This window comes from Macaca nemestrina, chromosome 7 (assembly GCF_043159975.1).
Source record: "Macaca nemestrina isolate mMacNem1 chromosome 7, mMacNem.hap1, whole genome shotgun sequence".
NCBI lineage: Eukaryota > Metazoa > Chordata > Mammalia > Primates > Cercopithecidae > Macaca > Macaca nemestrina.
The window spans coordinates 176014641-176032170 of record NC_092131.1 but is presented as its reverse complement, the minus strand read 5'-3'; the positions used below and the strand labels follow the sequence as shown (position 1 = coordinate 176032170).

At 41.7% G+C, this 17530-nt stretch overlaps 1 long non-coding RNA gene across 1 annotated transcript in view; it reads left to right on the top strand.

The window, feature by feature from the left end:
* Positions 1–9562, top strand: part of LOC105499073 (uncharacterized) — a 42829-nt gene extending 33267 nt beyond the window's left edge. Inside the window, exon 3 of the long non-coding RNA XR_011625438.1 lies at positions 7934–9562. This is a non-coding gene — a long non-coding RNA (uncharacterized lncRNA). The remainder of the gene's footprint in view (positions 1–7933) is intronic.
* Positions 9563–17530: the final 7968 nt, after the last annotated feature.

The window sequence follows — 17530 nt, the reverse complement described above, 5'->3', positions numbered from 1 at the left end:
TGCAGCATTAAGTTAGCAGAGTCAAGTTTTGAAAATGATGATATCTATGAAGTGTTTTCACCCAAGGACTCATTCTGTTCGGGATGAGTGAATGTCACTGGTATATTACCTTCTGCTGTGGTTTAAATATGTCCCCCCAAAAGCTCACATGTTGAAAATATAATTCACAATGCAAAAGTGTTGGCAGGTGGGGCCTAATAAGAGGTGACTGGGTCATGAGGGCAGAACCCTCATAAATGAACTAATGTCAATTATCTTGGAAGTGGAATAGTTATATCAATAGTGGATTGTTATAAAGCAAGTCCAGCCTCAGATGTCTGTGTCCCAAGGGCTCTCTTCCCCTTTCCATCCTTCCATCATGTTATGAAGCAGCAAGAGGGTCCTCACCAGATGCTGGCTCCATGCTCTTAGATTTCCCAGTTTCCAGAACTGTGAGTCAAATAAATTTATTTTGTCTATAAGTTACCCAGTCTATGGTATTCTGTTACCAGCAGTCTATGGTATTCTGTTAGCAGCAGAAAATGGATGAAAACACCTCCCATCTGGGAGGGATGCAAATGTTCAACCTTATCCACTTGAATCAGGAGTGACAGAAATCCTAGGTAGGGTAAGGTGTGGCTCATACCCAGGGTGGGAGGGCGACAGAGAAGGGACTTCTTGCACATGAGCATCCATTGAATGAAAGGTTCAAAAAGAACTTCTGTTAGGGTAAGATGTCCATTTTTTGCATACACACTCTATTCTGTGGAAACCCAATGTCACAGGAGTGCATCATTATACTGAGGCATAGACTGAGAATCAGGAATTAAACAGGAGGCTGAGCGTTTAAAACTGGGTAGAAAGCAAGCTTCCCTGTTTTGCTCTTGTATTTCTTTTGTCTCCTGATAGCCTGGAAGTACATGTCCTAGGCAGTATAGCCTGGAAGTACATGTCCTAGGCAGCACATGTCCTAGGCAGCTTAGAAAAGAAGAAAAGAGTAATTTATTGTACAACCCTTTAAGAACATGAAAACTAAGATTCTTATTTAAAATATCACAGTGTACCTTCATAAAAGCAAAACAGTTTGAAAGAGAGAGACGCAACTCCAACAAATTAAGCAAAGAATCATTAAAGCTGAGCTCTTCTGACATCACAAAACCTCAGATTTTCTTCTGATTTAGGAAGTGTTAAGTGACCATTTTCCAGAAATAGCATTTCTTTTTGAGATAAACAGAAGCAGTATCCCAGGAGTAATGCAAGCATTAATGCTAATTTAATTTTGAGATCTTCTTTCACAGTTGTTGTTACCACCTTTGGAAATCAATGACTGTGTTTTACTCAGCTATTCAGACTTCTCTCGTGGTTTACTGATCTCTAGTCGCACTGCAGATGCTTGATGAGGAGGATTTCAATGCTTGCTCAGATGATGTCTCTATCAGCTCTTCTGAAAAATTCTGGGACAACCAGAGACTAAATTTGTTGATATTTTTCCTCAGCTATAGCAATTTTGTTTTCAGATTGAATGACCATATTTTTGTTTTTTTCAAAAACTCTTCTGGGGGAAGAAAACATTACAAACAGAATATGAGCAGAAAATACTATGGATTTTATTGACATTACATTTCAAAATAGCTTTATAATATTTAATCACCTTGGTTTACAATTCCTCATTTTATATCTCGAGCAATAGAGGCATGATGTCATCTAACTATTAAAATTATGACCACTCTCATGTTAAGAAACAAAAATCTAGATTATGAGATATTTGCCTAATTTAGTCATTATAAGCTGCAAATTGATACAATACTTTGCTTTAAAAAGTATGTGCCTTTGTGGATTTATGTGGGTTTATACATTTTATAGTAGTTCATCTTTATCTGACATTTTGCTTTCTGAGATTTCACTTAGCTGAAGTCAATTGCGGTTCAAAAATAAGCAGTACAGGCCAGGCGTGGTGGCTCACACCTGTAATCCCAGTACTTTGAGAGGCCGAGGTAGGCGAATCACAAGGTCAGGAGATTAAGACCATCCTGGCTAACCTGGTGAAACCCCATCTCTACTAAAAAAAATACAAAAAAATTAGCCGAGCGTGGTGGCGGGCGCCTGTAGTCCTAGCTCCTCGGGAGTCTGGGGCAGGAGAATGGCATGAACCCAGGAGGCAGAGCTTGCAGTGAACCGAGATTGCGCCACTGCACTCCAGCCTGGGTGACAGAGCGAGACTCCATCCCAAAAAAAAGAAGCGGTACAGCACACACAAAAAGATATTTTGAGAGAGAGAGAGAGACAACATTCGCATAACTTATGTTACAGTATATTGTTGTTTTATGTTGTGGTTAGTTATTGTTGGTAGTCTCTTACTGTGCCTAATTTTAAATCTAGCATAACTATGTGTGTATGGGAAAAATGGTGTGGTGTGTATATATAAGAATTGGTACCATCTGTGGTTTCAACCATCTACTAGGAGTCTTGGAATATACCCCCATGGATATGGGGGAACTACTGAAGTCAAATAGGTTTGTTTGTGATATAGCCTGAAAAATGGCCATCAAAATGCTTAGACCTTAGACAGTGTGAAACAATTCAGGGTGAGAAGAAGATCGAGATGCATAGATATTCTTATCTCCCTAACTAAAGGAAAGCTCCTGGACACCATTACATTGTTATTGTTAAAATAAAAACTTCAGCCAAATTAAATTTAAAGGAGTTTAACTGAGCAATCAACAAATGAGCGATGAATCGGGCAGCCCCAGAATCACAGCAGATACAGTGAGATTCCAGGGATGCCTCATGCTCAGAACACATTTGTAGACAAAAAAGGGGAAGTGACGTACAGAAATCAGCAGTGTGGTACAGAAACAGCTGGATTGGTTACAGGTCAGCATTTGCCTTCTTTGAACACAGTTTGAACTCCCAGCAGTCCATGAGTGGTTGAAGTATGGCTGCTAGGATTGGCCAAGACTCAGCAATTGTTACAGGTGGATACTCCTAAGTTAGGTTTTCAGTCTTGTCTACCTACTAGGTTAGGTTGCAGTTCCTCCACAAGGACTCAGATATAGAGGTATGGAGTCTTTCTTAGGCCATATTTAGATGTTCTATTTTCTATGTTCCAAGTTACTTACTTTTATTCTCCCAACACACATTTGCTCTATTTAATGAGGCTGCATCTTCATTTTTCAGTGGAGGGCTCAAGAAAAGAAGGGAAGTACTCAGGACGGGGCTTTGGTTGCAAACTTTGTCTTTGGCGAGTTCTCCATTGCACCCTCTCAGACTTTTGCTGAGGTCACAGTTGGTGCTTCTGCATCTCATCACCAGAGTTACTATTTTTTTCTCCAACAAATGAGTACATACATGTTTCCCTATATGTCACAATGAACTTTCTGAAGACAGCAGCCATGGTGTCCTCACCCCTTCATCTGTCATTTCTAGCAATGCATGTAGAGCTGAGTGCTTGTATGTGTGTGCTAAGTGGCAAGAAAAGTTTTAAAAACTGAAAAAAATAATATCCGGTCTTATATACTAAATGATAATACCAGTGGTTACAAACTTCTAAAATATATAACTAATTAAATGTCTGTGGAATACAGGATTAGAATTAGACTGCCAATTTTTTATTTTGACAAGGTGTTAAACCATTCCATTTACTGCCAGTATAATATTGACAAACACACACACACGAAATAATTTCAGAATTTTAGAAAGCAGTCAATATTTTCCTTGTTGTTTCCTGTTACTACTGGTTCTTGAACACTATAACTGTAAAAACTTCTGTATTCATTTCCTGTTACTGCCATAAGAAATTACCACAAACCTAGTGACATATAACAGCAAAAGTTTGTTTCTCTATCTCTCTTTTTTTCCTTCTGAGTTAAAGGACTTACATCTCCAGGGCACAGTGGTAGATAAAAAGCACAGAATCTTAACTACCAGACTACCAGTTGGAGTGGCCTTAAAAGAGCACAAATTTGTTATCTATGTATTATCTATTACAGTTCCATATGTCAGAAGTTGACCATGGTCTCACTGGGCTAAAATCAAGGTCTTGGTTAACATCAAGCAAGGACTCCATTTGTTTGCCTTTTCCAGATCCCTGAGGTCCTCATTCCTTGGCCGAGGCCTCTTGCTTTTCTCTACAAAGCCATCAACATCTCCTCTTTCTGACCCTTCTTCCATTGTCACATCTCTCCGACCAGTCAGAAAAAAGTCCTTTGCTTTTTGGAACTCATTCAGTTAGACTGGGACTCCCAGTGTAATCTCCTCATCTCAGAATTCTTAATCACATCTGCAATGTCTCTTTTGCCAGGTAAGGTAGCATAGTCTCAGGTTCCAGGCTTGAGGTTTGGGCGTCGGTGGCAGGGAGTATTATTCTGCTGACCACAGTCCCTACACAGAGGCCTTCTGTTTGCAATGCCTGGATTAAACTTCCCCGAGAAAAGAAGGGATGGATGGGTGTGGTCTGAAGAATAGGGGCAGGAAAAGCTGAAAAAACCAGAAAATCCTGATGGCTGATTTACTCTGAAAATGTTGTCTACTGATGGGAAATGATTTCCCATGTCTACTCATGGGAAAATTGGGTTAATTTGTGGAGCTGATTCATTACACAGGATTAGAATTTGCACCAAGCTCCCTTGATACCACCAGGTCCACAATGACACTGTGTTTGTGACAATGTAAGTAAGGTTTAAACAAGTATCTCTCCTTGTGAGAATGGCAAAACTCAAATGAATTTGGTGACAGAAGAAATGCAGAGTGGAAGTGGCTGTCGGAGCCACGGGCTGCGTTCCCAGGTGCTGGGTCGTTGTTCTTTGTTTTCTGCTTTTACATGTTTGAAAATTTCCGTCAAGAAAAGGGGAAAGCTCCTTCCTCATTGTTACATATATCGGTTACCAACTGGTTACTAGAGCAGAATCAATGTTACATTTTTTGCTTTTTGAAAACAGATATAAGTCAAATTCTGAAATTATTTCTTCCCTTTTCTTCATCTCCATGGAGCTTAGAGTAACATTTTTATTTCAGTAAGCAAAATTTTCAGAATTCCATGAAGCAAAGAATATTGGTTTCATCTGGTAGACAGCAACATGCCTTACTTATAAGCACATGTTTAGGTGCCATTTAGGAACAGGCTGATACACTGGAAGCTAGCAAGCATAAATGTTGGAGCAATTAATGAAAACAGCCTTCAGGGTCTTTTTATACCTAAAAAAAGCAAATGAGAAAGAAAACGAAATCCCTCCCTCCAGGTTTTGATTTTAGCAATGGAAACCCCTTGTGATGTGATTCACTGTGTGCTCAGATTACTGACTCACAGAAAAGTCCTTACACGAAATCCACCATGTGCCGCGAACATGTGAATCGCCAAATGCTCTCAGCCGTCTTGGGTGCAGGCTTGGATCCAGACCTCACTTTGGGCAGGAGCCGTGCTTCCTAAAACTGAAAAAGACGAGCCCGTGTGAACTACAGACTGACAAATCCCAGTTTGCCCAGGACAACTGTTTTGTAAGATGAGGACACTCATGGGCTAAATGAGGCACGGGGGCCTCCCCACGGGGCAGAAGCAAAGAAGGAACAATCCTTGGTTTGGGACTCCCAGGTCAGGGACCTGTCATCCTGGTTGCAGATGCAAAAATGTGGGGTGCCTGACTGTGATAGCAATAGTGGGAACCAAACATTCAACTTTCAATCTTTGAGCCTCCTTTATTGTTATTATTATTTAAAGCTTACATAAAGTAACAGCGGACTGTTTTGGGTGTATAGTTCTATGAATTTTGGCCCATGGACAGAGTTACGCAGTCAGCAGCATAGTCAGGACACAGAACAGCTCCACGTTCCCAAAACTCCCCCATGCTACTGCTTTTTCCTAAAACACTGCACTGGCAACCATGGATCTTGCCAAGTCTTTTTAAACTTTTATATTCAGGTTATGTTCCCCAAGAATAGATGAATGCCACCTGCCTACTTTCAGTGGGCTTTGCTGAATACCCCTTTATCTTTCCTGGACAACTCTTCCTGTTTCCATTGCCGAGGATAAAAAGGGCTAATATACACTTTCAGGCCTCATTGTCGTCACTGCTAAACTATCCCTGGCCTTTCCTCCAAATGCACTGCTGTTATCAGCGTCCCTGCATCATCTCACCCACAGTGGAGTCCAGCTTATTTTTTTCACTTGGGAGGCCATAAGAGAAACAAGAGCTGAGATGAATGTCTTAAAGCCATGCACAGCTATAACTGCTCAGGAGTGGCCCAGTTCCAAAAACTCAAACAGCAGCAGAAGCAGAAGAATTTGAGAAACTGTGGGAAAACACACACATCCCCACCCCAGCCCCAGGAACTGGTCACCATTCAAGGACAGTAAAATGACACAAGTGAATGTTATCAAAGGCCACTTTAGAACAAGCAGCAACTTCAACTGGGATTTTGGTTTATCAGACACAGGCTTTAAGTGCAAACTCATAAGATTAGAAAGTGTTGGAAATTATAAAGAGAGAGGAGATAAAACGTGCACCTGCTACATGCCAGGAACTTCTTTTTCCTGAACTTCTGTTATTTAAACAGAGTCTTCGAGGAAAAGCAGATTAACTTCTGCTTTTTAGAGGAGCCAGATCTGAGGCAAGGCAAGCTTAGCTAACATGCTGATGAATCCCACTAGGATCTGAGCCCAGGTCTCTTGGACTTCTAGCCTGTAAGGAACCAGGGAGGCCTTGCTGGGAGAATTTCTCTTTAAATGATTGCTTTCTTCCCTTTTGATGTGCCCATGTCTTAGAGTATAGGAAAATGAATTTCACAAATAGGTTTCTCCCAATTTGCTCTTCCTATAGTTGTATCTTGCTGGATAACCGATAATCAATACCAAGGCTTCTGAGATAGATCCCTTCTCCAACGCAATGAAGATGGCAGAAGGGATGGGCTCACGATGCAGAAGCAATTGGCACAGAGCCTAGAAAACAGCACACCAAGCTGCAGGCACATCGCTCCTTGGTAACTGAAATCGGCCTGATCCACTCTGGAGAAACCCGATCCGCTGCAGTAATTTATCTACTCCACTCCCTTCCCTGTTTTTAATCAGTTCTGCAGAGCTGCTACACAATGAGCACGACAGAGCACTCACCTGCACCCAGCCCTGTGGCTGCACCTGTTGGAAAACCTCTTTCCCCTTTCAAAAGTAGCAAACAGAAACAACAGATCCAATGTATCAGAATGGACTTGTAATTAAAGGAGGAGAAGGGGGAAATTGACCAAGTTCCTCCTTCCCTGGTGGACTGCAGGGCCCACAATAAGCAGGGATTTAAATGCGATTTCAATGCCCTGTCACTAACCTGGATCTTTTGTCCTTCAGTCTTGCTTGGCCTGTTCCTTGTCATTTGCAAAAGATGCTGACAGCAGAGCCTCCAGGCAGGAGGCTTATATTTCAGAATCCCAAACCAACAAGCACACATTTCACTGAACTCCCGTAGTCCCATAGCACCTGATACTGGGGGAATTTTTCCTTCTTGAGGCTCATCCCTGCTCGATGGCAACGGCAGCTTTCAGGCTGCTGTGGCTCCGCAGTGCCTAGGAGGGTGCTTGGAAGAAAGCGGGTCGTCAATAAAGGATGCTGAGTATTATTTCCTGGGAGAACTACTTGGAATAAGTGGAGTAAGTGAAAGTGCAGGGATGACAGGGACCCAGAGAAAAACAGTAAGGAACACAGCAGACAACACACACCTGCCTCCAGGGCAAGTCTCAAGGGGCTGGGAAAGTGTGGGGTCCACAGGGACGGAGAAAGGTGGGAAGAAAATAGAATGTCTGTCTGTGGACAAGTTTACAACCGTAAAGAAGAAATACACATATAACTGCTTTTGAATTGGCATTTGCTTTTGACAACGTGTTCTATTGGCACAGGCTTTCGGGGCCAGGCATTTCTGGGCCTGCCTGCGTTGTCTCAAAACACCCTGAACTCCGGCTGTTCTTTCTTTCTCAGGACTTGGTCATGGTTATTTGGTGCCACAAAACCACACAGAGGAAGAAGCAACACTGAACGATTCCAGATCGAAACAACCTTTGTGAAGCTGCTTGTAAACCTTTGTAAACAACCTTTGTAAAGCTGCTTGGCCACACATTGAGACCTGCAGCCTTTACCTTGTCCACATGGCTGTCAAGCCCACAGCTCCAAGAACCTGTCTCTGGAAGCATCCTTTAAACCTACTGCCCCACCTGTCGCTTGCTCCTCACACCCTCTCCAGTGTGCTGGCCGCTGACTGCAGGGGTCGGCAGGAGTCAGGAGAGAACGCCACCGAGGGAGGGATACACCAGGGTGCAGACAGTGTCTGCAGAGCCCAGGGCACCCCCACTGGTGCAGGGAGAGCAAGCCGCCCTTTGGCATGTGTGGTTTTGTGCTGCCGGCAGCCTCCTCCCGAGTCTCCTCATTGACCTCAGGTCAAAAAGCCTATTTCCCCCTTTCAACAGATGGTCTGAGAGAGATTTGTCCAGGGTTCTGCAATGTTGCTGGCTTTTTGTGTTCCCACAGCTGCCTGCTTACCCTTGAGTTATTCTGGGAAGCCGAGTCCTGAGTCCATGGCAGGACCTTCCCAGGTGGCGACTTCACCTCGCATGGCCATCCTGGGTGAATTGTGCAGTGCTTGATTCAGAGCTCCCTGTCTACCATCTGCCCGGTGCATCGTTTTCCCTCCCACATCCCCAGCCACAGCCACTGGACCCTCACTGTCCTGGAAGCTTGAGATGTGGTTATAAGAAAGTACTGGGCCCTATTTGGGACCCGAATGGGATTCTCTGTAACATCCCACCCTCCACTCCAGTGCCACCATCCAGGGAGATGCAGCAGAAGTCAGGAGGCCCCGTATCTCAGGGTCTCGTCAATATCACTTCCTAGGCTCCCCTTGGGACTGCCAACTGTCATGGGTTCCTGCTATGACACCGTTGCCTCCTGTGCCTCAGTGGCCCTCAGCAGCACTCCGGCATGCCTGATGGTTATGTTCAGTCCCTCAAAGGTAGACTCTGTGTCTCCTCTGTGCCAGACAGTCAAAGTCAGCAGACACACAAAGGTGAATTCAACGCAGTCCTTACCCCTCAGGTCACCTACTTGATGGGGGCAGAACAGAACATGTAAACCAAATCATAGAACAATGTATAAAGAAACATGCATAGAACAATGTACAAAGAAAACAGGAGCAGTGTGAAGTCAGACAGAGGTCTTGCAAGATGAATAAAACGTTGGTAAGTTGTATGAGTTCTGCAGGGACTTTCTAGGTAGAGAGGGAAGGTAGGTATCATGCATTTGGGGAAGTACAGAGACAACAGAATTAGCAGAGCATAAAATGCTAGAGAAGAGTGTGGGCGTCCATCGGCAGAAGAGTTGCTTGGAACATGGGCAGGAGACAGACTAGGGGAGTTTATTAATAAGGGGGTTCTTTACAAGATTTCAAGCAGAGGAATGACATGATCAGTGATCAGGGTCTTAGTCCAATCAGGCTGCTCTAATATCTCAGGCTGGCTACTTTATAAATGGCAGAACTTATTTCTCAGTTCTGGAGACTGGCACCCCAAGATCAAGCAACAAGCAGACTGGTGTCTGGTGAGGGTGCATTTCCTGATTCATAGACGGCACCTTGCTGTGTCCTCACATGCTGGAGGGGGCTGGTGGCCTCCCTGAGGCCCCTGTTATAAAGGCACTAATCCCATTCATGAGGGCTCCACCCTTGTGACCTCATCACCTCCCAATGCCCCCACCGGCTAGTCCATTACTTTGGGGGTTAGGATTTCAGTGTATGAATTTGGTGGGGGAGGGGAAGGACACAAACATTTGCTCCGTACCATCAAGTTTGCTTTTCCTAAAGTCCATTCTAAGAAAGAGTTTTGATCTCTCCTGTTTTCAACACTGTATCTCTGTTAGTGTTGCCTAAAATCTAATTATCGTTTAAAAAACTGTTACCATATTCTGTTATTTCCTCTAAATTACTTACAGTTAATACTGTTTGCTAGGTAGTGCTGTTTGCAGAGGTAGGTATTATATGGTAATGCCACCCAAATAATGCATCTTCGTAAGGAGTTATTTCTATTCTGTTTACACTGCAGTTGATGGGGATCCATGCACTGCCCGTGTGACTTCCATACAGGTTTGCCTCTTTGCTCTTTGCAAAGGAAGAGGAAAAGTAAATGAATAATTAATCCTCCCAACACCTCTGTCAGGCAGGTATCGGTATACCCGGGAGTTCTTTTAAAAACTCTGGATGGAATTCAGCAATCTGAGTCCTTGTTCCACCTTAATCATTAGCTTCTGTAGACAGTGGCTGTCGGGGGTGCTGTATCTGGGGTTTCTGCGGCTGAGTGTGACAGGCCTCGGCATTTGGCTGTGCCTGCTGAGAACAGCAGCAGAGACGATGGGGAAGCAGGTGGCACCTGAATGGCAGTGTTGAAGGAGTGCAGCAGGGTGTACCAGGCCTGCCCTTCACCCGAGACCCTTTCCTAGGGCCATCAGCAGGCCATTCTGCCTGGCCTCTCACTCGCTAGCTGCAATTAGTGTTTTGCTGAAACCACAGTCTCCCCAATTGAAATGGCAGACCACCTTTCAATTTTCCCTTTTCCTTACCCCCCAGTGACTGGCTCAGGACAGTTGTCTATGGAAGCTAACTCTCAGACCAGTCACTTCTGAGACGTTTACTCATTTTTGACAGATACATAAATTCATGCATTCGTCCACTGAATGAACAGTCATTAAATCTTCTGGAGCATGCACCAGGCACCACTGGATGTCAACGATGAGTAAGACATGGTATTTGTGGCCAAGAAAGTGTTGAAGAAGGAGGTGGGTGAAGTAAGTGTAAATAGATTCGCACAACGTGACACCTGCCACAGGGATATCCCAGTGTGCTGCTGGAATCCGGCGATGGGGATATCACCTTCTCCTGGGGTATCAGAAGGTTCTTTTGTGGATGGGTGATGTCGTCAGAGTGTACCTGCTGAACAGGAAATTACCATGGAAAGAGGAAACGCGGGAGAGGGCACCTGGCCAGAGGACACAGGATAAGCCAAAGCCTAGACTAGAGGCATGTGGTCGGCATTCAGAGTACACGGAAAGCAGAGAGTAGCAGGACAGGGGTCTGCAAATGGGGACAGGAGGAAGATCATGAAGGATCAAATGTGCACCAAGAGGTAGAAGCTGTATCCTGAGACTAGTGAGAACCTATTACATGTTTTTAGAGAAACAGCACAGTTAGTTTTAGGTTACATATGTGGTGAATTCAATAAACCAAATTAACGTCTCCATGTGTGTATTGTTTGTATTATAACACGCTTCCACGCCACCTCTATGGCTTCCAGTCTTCCTGGGACATTTCTTCCATCAAACAAACATCATAAATATAAAATGGGTAAGCGACGCAAACTTATAAAGTCAAAATATAAATTATAAAATGTATTTTTTTCTCCTACTATATGAGATGATCTTTGCATGGTAAATTACTGTTTTTAAAAAATGTTCGTTTTCAATATACATTACAAATCAGATTCTGAAATATGAGGTAATGAATTTCAACATTTCTAGCTACTATCGTGATGCTTTTTAATGAATGAATGCAATTGCAGTATAAGAGATCATTTCCCAGAAGTAAATTTATGATGCCATGGGCACTCCCCGCTCCCCTCACTTTGTAGACCCCTGGACTTGGTTCTTTTGGCAACAGAGCACAGTGTAAAGAGCAGGTGCCTACAATTAGGTTGGCTGGGGTTGATGTGCTGCTCTGTTCCTCTCTAAACGAAGAACATGGACAAGTTACCTCTCTCAGCTTCTACTTCTGTAAAATGCAGACAGTAGCATCAGTGATATCATAGACTTACTATGAAGAGTAAGTGAGCTAATGAGAGTATTACAGAAACACCAAGGGTTTGGTCTAGGGCCTGCTGCTCACCACACAGGAAGCCAATGACTGAGATGACAATGAGTATTGCTACAGGAGAAGGTTTTTTGTTGTTGTTGTTGTTGTTTTTGAGATGAGTTTTGCTCTGTCGCCCAGGCTGGAGTGCATGGTGCGATCTCGGCTCACTGCAAGCTCCACCTCCCGAGTTCACGCCTTTCTCCTGCCTCAGCCTCCCGAGTAGCTGGGACTAGGGGCGCCCGCCACCTTGCCTGGCTGATTTTTTGTATTTTTAGTAGAGACGGGGTTTCACCGTGTTAACCAGGATGGTCTCCATCTCCTGACCTCATGATCCGCCCGCCTTGGCCTCCCGAAGTTCTGGGATTACAGGCGTGAGCCACTGCGCCTGCCCCAGAAGGTTTTAATCAGGTGCTGTAGCCAAGGAGATGGGAGCTCAGTTTCATATCCATCTGACTGACTAAAACTTGGGGAAGAAATGTAACAATGTGTAAGAAGACAGGAACTAGGGAGGGGCAAGGAAGCGATCATGATGAATGAGAGGTCTGGCATCTCACTGTCTGGATGGGGTGAGTTTCAGTTCTTTGATACTTTGAGCTTCAGTTCTTCAATACTTTGAGAGGCCTGAAGGTCATTTTTTGAGGAAGGTACTTAGATAAAACAAATGAAGTTTCAAGCTTTAAGACATGAGGGTCAATTTTTACGTTTTTAAGGAAAAAAACTGTCTCTGGGACGAATGGGGCAGTTACAAAATGATAGGACTTCTGGAATGGAGGTGCGAGGAGCTTGGCAGACTCTCCCCAGTGAAACAATTACAAAAATTTAACTGGTGAAAATTATTTGAAAAAACAATTTAAAGTCTCTGGAAATTTTCCTCAGTAAATACAGAAAGTAGAGAAATAATCATTCAAGCAAATCGGTTAAATCTTGGTAAGAACAGCGACAGTTGGTGGGATTTGAGCCACTCTGTGTTCTATCCACCCCATGTAATGGGGGTCTTACTCTATTCTATCCACCCCACGTAACGTGGGTCTTACTCTATTCTATCCACCCCACGTAACGTGGGTCTTACTCTATTCTATCCACCCCACGTAACGTGGGTCTTACTCTATTCTATCCACCCCACGTAACGTGGGTCTTACTCTATTCTATCCACCCCACGTAACGTGGGTCTTACTCTATTCTATCCACCCCACGTAACGTGGGTCTTACTCTATTCTATCCACCCCACGTAACGTGGGTCTTACTCTATTCTATCCACCCCACGTAACGTGGGTCTTACTCTATTCTATCCACCCCACGTAACGTGGGTCTTACTCTAGACACTCTGTTCAGGGTGGGTGCAACCAGGAAGACAAGGGTTTTCCTCTTTCCCCAGATGCTGGGCTAGGCTACAGTTGCATGCCACAAGTGGCAGGCTTCCAGCATCTGTCTTCCTTCCCGGCTCCATGCTGTGAAAGTGCTATTCCGGGTAAGTGCAGCCAGAAAAAACTACGGCTCCTTTCCCTCATTCAGCCCCCATTCTTAGGGCAAGGACTCTGCTCTAAGTGTGGAGGCTAAGAACACTGGACCCAATTGCTCCCTCTCCAGCTTGCTCATAGAGGTTCCAGGCCAGAAGAGAAAAGTCAAGAAACAAGGGGCCACTCTCCCCACAGCTCACTCAGAGAGCACAAGTGCTACTTCAAAAAAGTCAGGCAGCTGTTTCCACCCCCAGATCCAGGATAGGGTTTCTCCAAAGTAAGAGGTAGGTCATAAGGATGGATACCTTCAAGGTACTGCCTAAAGGGACAGACTTTATTGAAACAGAGCTGGAGAAGTTTATGTCTGAGTAAATTATGGAAAACAACGGAGACCTTAATGGCAAGCAATTAAACGAGTTGGTAGACCCATGATGCTAATAGCAAAAAGCAAAACAATAGACCTGCCGGAAGTTTAAAAGAGTATCAAAGCAAGAGACAGCCAAAAAGAGCCCTTCGGGGAATCACATTCATCTTCGGAGGTCTGGAAGACTGTGTCCACGTGCTGGATTGCACCACTCAGAAGCAATCAGAGCAGGACGTGGAACAGACTTGAGAGCCTTCCCCAGCCTCACAGAGATCCATCAACAGAGGGCCTGGAGCTTTGGATCACAGACTGGCTGGACAATAAGCTACTCTGACCCAAGGAAACACCTAGTGAGCTATGCGCAAAAGCAAAATACCTCTCATCCTCCGTGGTCTGGAAAACTGTGCAGATGCCCAAGGCTCTGCTCTCTCAGGAATGACCAGAGACTCTGAATCCTTGGACAAATGTGGAACAAAACAGTAAATTCCTTGAACAGTGAAGTAAGTCTCTAAGGCACACACACCTGCAGTGGTAAAGGCTGAACATGTTATGTGGCTAAGGAAACTGAAGTACAACCCTTAACTAATAAGTTGTTTGTTTAGATCCAGAGATGATTCCTAGAATTCCAGGCTAAAGAAACAAAACAAGAAAGAAAAATCTAAGCAGGGATATCAGAGGCAGCATAATACCGGGGAAATAAATACACAGAATTAGTCCAGTCCAGTCACCAAACAACCCACAAGAAGGGGAGATCGGTATCCACAGCTGCTACAATACATTATCTAAAATGCACAGTGTAAACACCAACAAAAGAAACAGAAGAGAGTGGCCCATAGAGAGGAAAAAATATCAGGCAATGGAAATTACCTGTGAGAAGGTATATATGTGTAACTTAGCAGACAAAAACTTAAAAGCAGCTGTTACAAATATGGTAACAAAACTAAAGAAACCCATGCTTAAGGAAGTAAAGAAAGTGTGCTAACAATGACTCATTAAATAGATACTATCAATAAAGAGTTAGAAATTATTTTTTAAAAGAACCAAGTGGAAATGTTGGTGTAACCAAATATAAAAACTTAAAGAATATCACTAGAGAGGCTCAACTCTCTAGATTTTAGCTGACAGAAGAAAAAATCAGCAAATTTGAAGATAAATAGAAATTATGCAGACTGAAGAACACGATGGCAAAAAAAAAAAAAAAAAAAGAAAAATGAACAGAGCCTCAGAATGACATAATCACACCAACATAAACATAATAGGCAAATCAGAATGAGATAAGAGGGAGAAAAGAGCAGAAAAAAATATTCAAAGAAACAAGAGCTGAAAACCTTTAAAATTTAAGTAAAAACACCAACCAACATATCAAAGAAGTAAACTCCAATTTAGAGTAAACATTGATTTTTAAATGGAAAGAGATCCTTACCCAGACAACATTTCAAAGTCAAAACATTGAAGTTAACGATGAAGTAAAAATCTTGAAAACAGCAAGACTCATGTACAGGACTTTATGTTCAAGGCTTATGCACAAGATTCATGTGTTATGACTTAATCGTGTACAGAGAAATTGCAATAAGATTAACAGCTGACTTCTCATCAGAAATTGTGGATAATAAAAGACAATGGAATTAAGTATTCAACATGGTAAAAGGAAAAAAAAGGCCTCTTTCAAAAATAAAGGTGAAATAAAGACATTTTCAGATAAACAAAAACTGAGAGACTTCGTTGCTAGTATATCTTCCTTAAAACATGTACTAAAGGAAGTTCTTCACACTGAAACAGAGTGACACCAGAAAATAACTTGAAACCACATGAAAAAAAAGAGTTCTGGTAAATATAATTTATGTAAGTAATAATAAAATACACTATAATTATATATATTTTTCTCTCATCTCTTAACTTATTTAAAAGACAATTGCATAAAACATTATATATATAAATGGAATTGTTTTACTTATATATAAAAATGAAATACATATTTGACAATGAGAAGGCAAAAGAGAGGGGTGGGAATGAAGCTATATTGTAGTAACTAAGTAAACAGCAGAAGGTAACCTGAATCCACAAGAAAAAAAATGAAGCAAATTCAAAAATAGTAAATAAAAGACAGATAGATATTTAAACTCTATATATAATTTCTGCTCTTCTTTCTTTGCTTCTTTAAAAAATGTGATTCTATAAGGCAATAATGGTAACAACGCAGTGCTGGGTTTGTAATATACACAGATGTAATTTCTAAAATAATAGCACATAAAGGGAGCATAAATGGAGCTTTGTAGAAGTATAATTTGTGTAAATTCCTGTAATTAATTAGTATAAATCTGATTTGGATTCTGAGAATGTATGGTAAATCCTAGAGCAATGCTAAAGAACGTAACTTTAAGAAGTACAAAAATAATTAAAGGAGTTAAAATCATACATGTGAAAATATCCACTTAAGACAAAAAGAGGCAATAAAGAAGGAATAAAGAAACCAAGCAATAACGGGACATAGAGAAAAAAGGCATCCTGGCCTGAGTGAATCAATTATGTCCATCATAATATCACATATGAATGGATTAAACAATCCTATTGAAGGAGATGGTCAAATTTAGTAAAAAAACAAAAAAAAACAACAAAAAAAACAAGGAGACACTATTTAGAAATAAAGTTAACATTTATTGAAAGTGGAAGTATAAAAAAAGATACAGCATACAAACAGTAATCACAACAGAATTGTACTAATGTTAAACAAAATAGACTTCAATTTCAAAATAAATAGGCTCAACAATAGAGCCCCAAAATACAAGAAACAAAAACTAACAGACTTGAAAGAAGAGACGGACAACTCAGCAATAATAGTTAGGGACTTAAATATCTAAATTTCAGTTATGAATAGAACAACCAGTTTGTTTTTTTAAAAAAGAGATATGCAAGACTAGAACAACACTCTCAACCAACAAGTCCTAATCAACATCTACAGAACATTCAACCAACAACAGAGGTGTACACATTCTTCTCAAGTGCACAAAAGCCATTCTCAGGATGGACAATGTGCTACGCCATAAAAAAGGCTCAATAGATTGAAAAGGATTGAAATTATACAAAGTATATTATTTAACAGTAATGGAATGAAATTAGAAATCAGTAACCAAAGAAAATGTGGGATATTCTGAAAAAATGGAGAAATTAAACAAAGCCCCCTTAAATAACCAATGGGTCAAGAAGGAAATCACCAAGGTAAGTTATAAAATACTTTGAGGTAAATAAAAATGAGACAATGCCATACAAGAATTTATGGAACGCAACTGAAACAGTTATTAGAGAAAAATTTATAGCTATTTAAACACCTGTATCAAGAAGAAAGATCTCAGATAAATAACCTAACCAGCCCTCTAGAAAACTATGAAAAAAGAACAAAATAAAGCCAAACCAGTTGAAGAAAGGAAATAAAGATTAGAACTGAAATAAATGAAACAGAAAATAGATAAATAATAGAGAAAAATTAATTAAACCAAATGTGATTATTTGAAACGATCAACAAAAATGGACAAGTCTTTTCCATGACAGACCAGGAAAAAAAAAAAAAAAGAGAAAAGAATCAAATTATTAACTTCCAGGAAAAAGAGAGGACACCACTACTAAACTCAGAGCAATAAGAAGGATCACAAGAGGACAGTACAAACAGCTACATGCTAACAACTGAGAAAACTAAGTAAGATGGGCAAATCCCTAGAGAGACAAACATTACTGATTTGACAGAAGAAATAGGAAATCTGAATGGAATTTTAGCAAGTAAGAACATTGAATTAGTAATTTTAACACTTCCCACACAGAAAATCCCCAGCAGGCACAATTTCATTGGTGAATTCTTCTAAACCCTCAAAGAA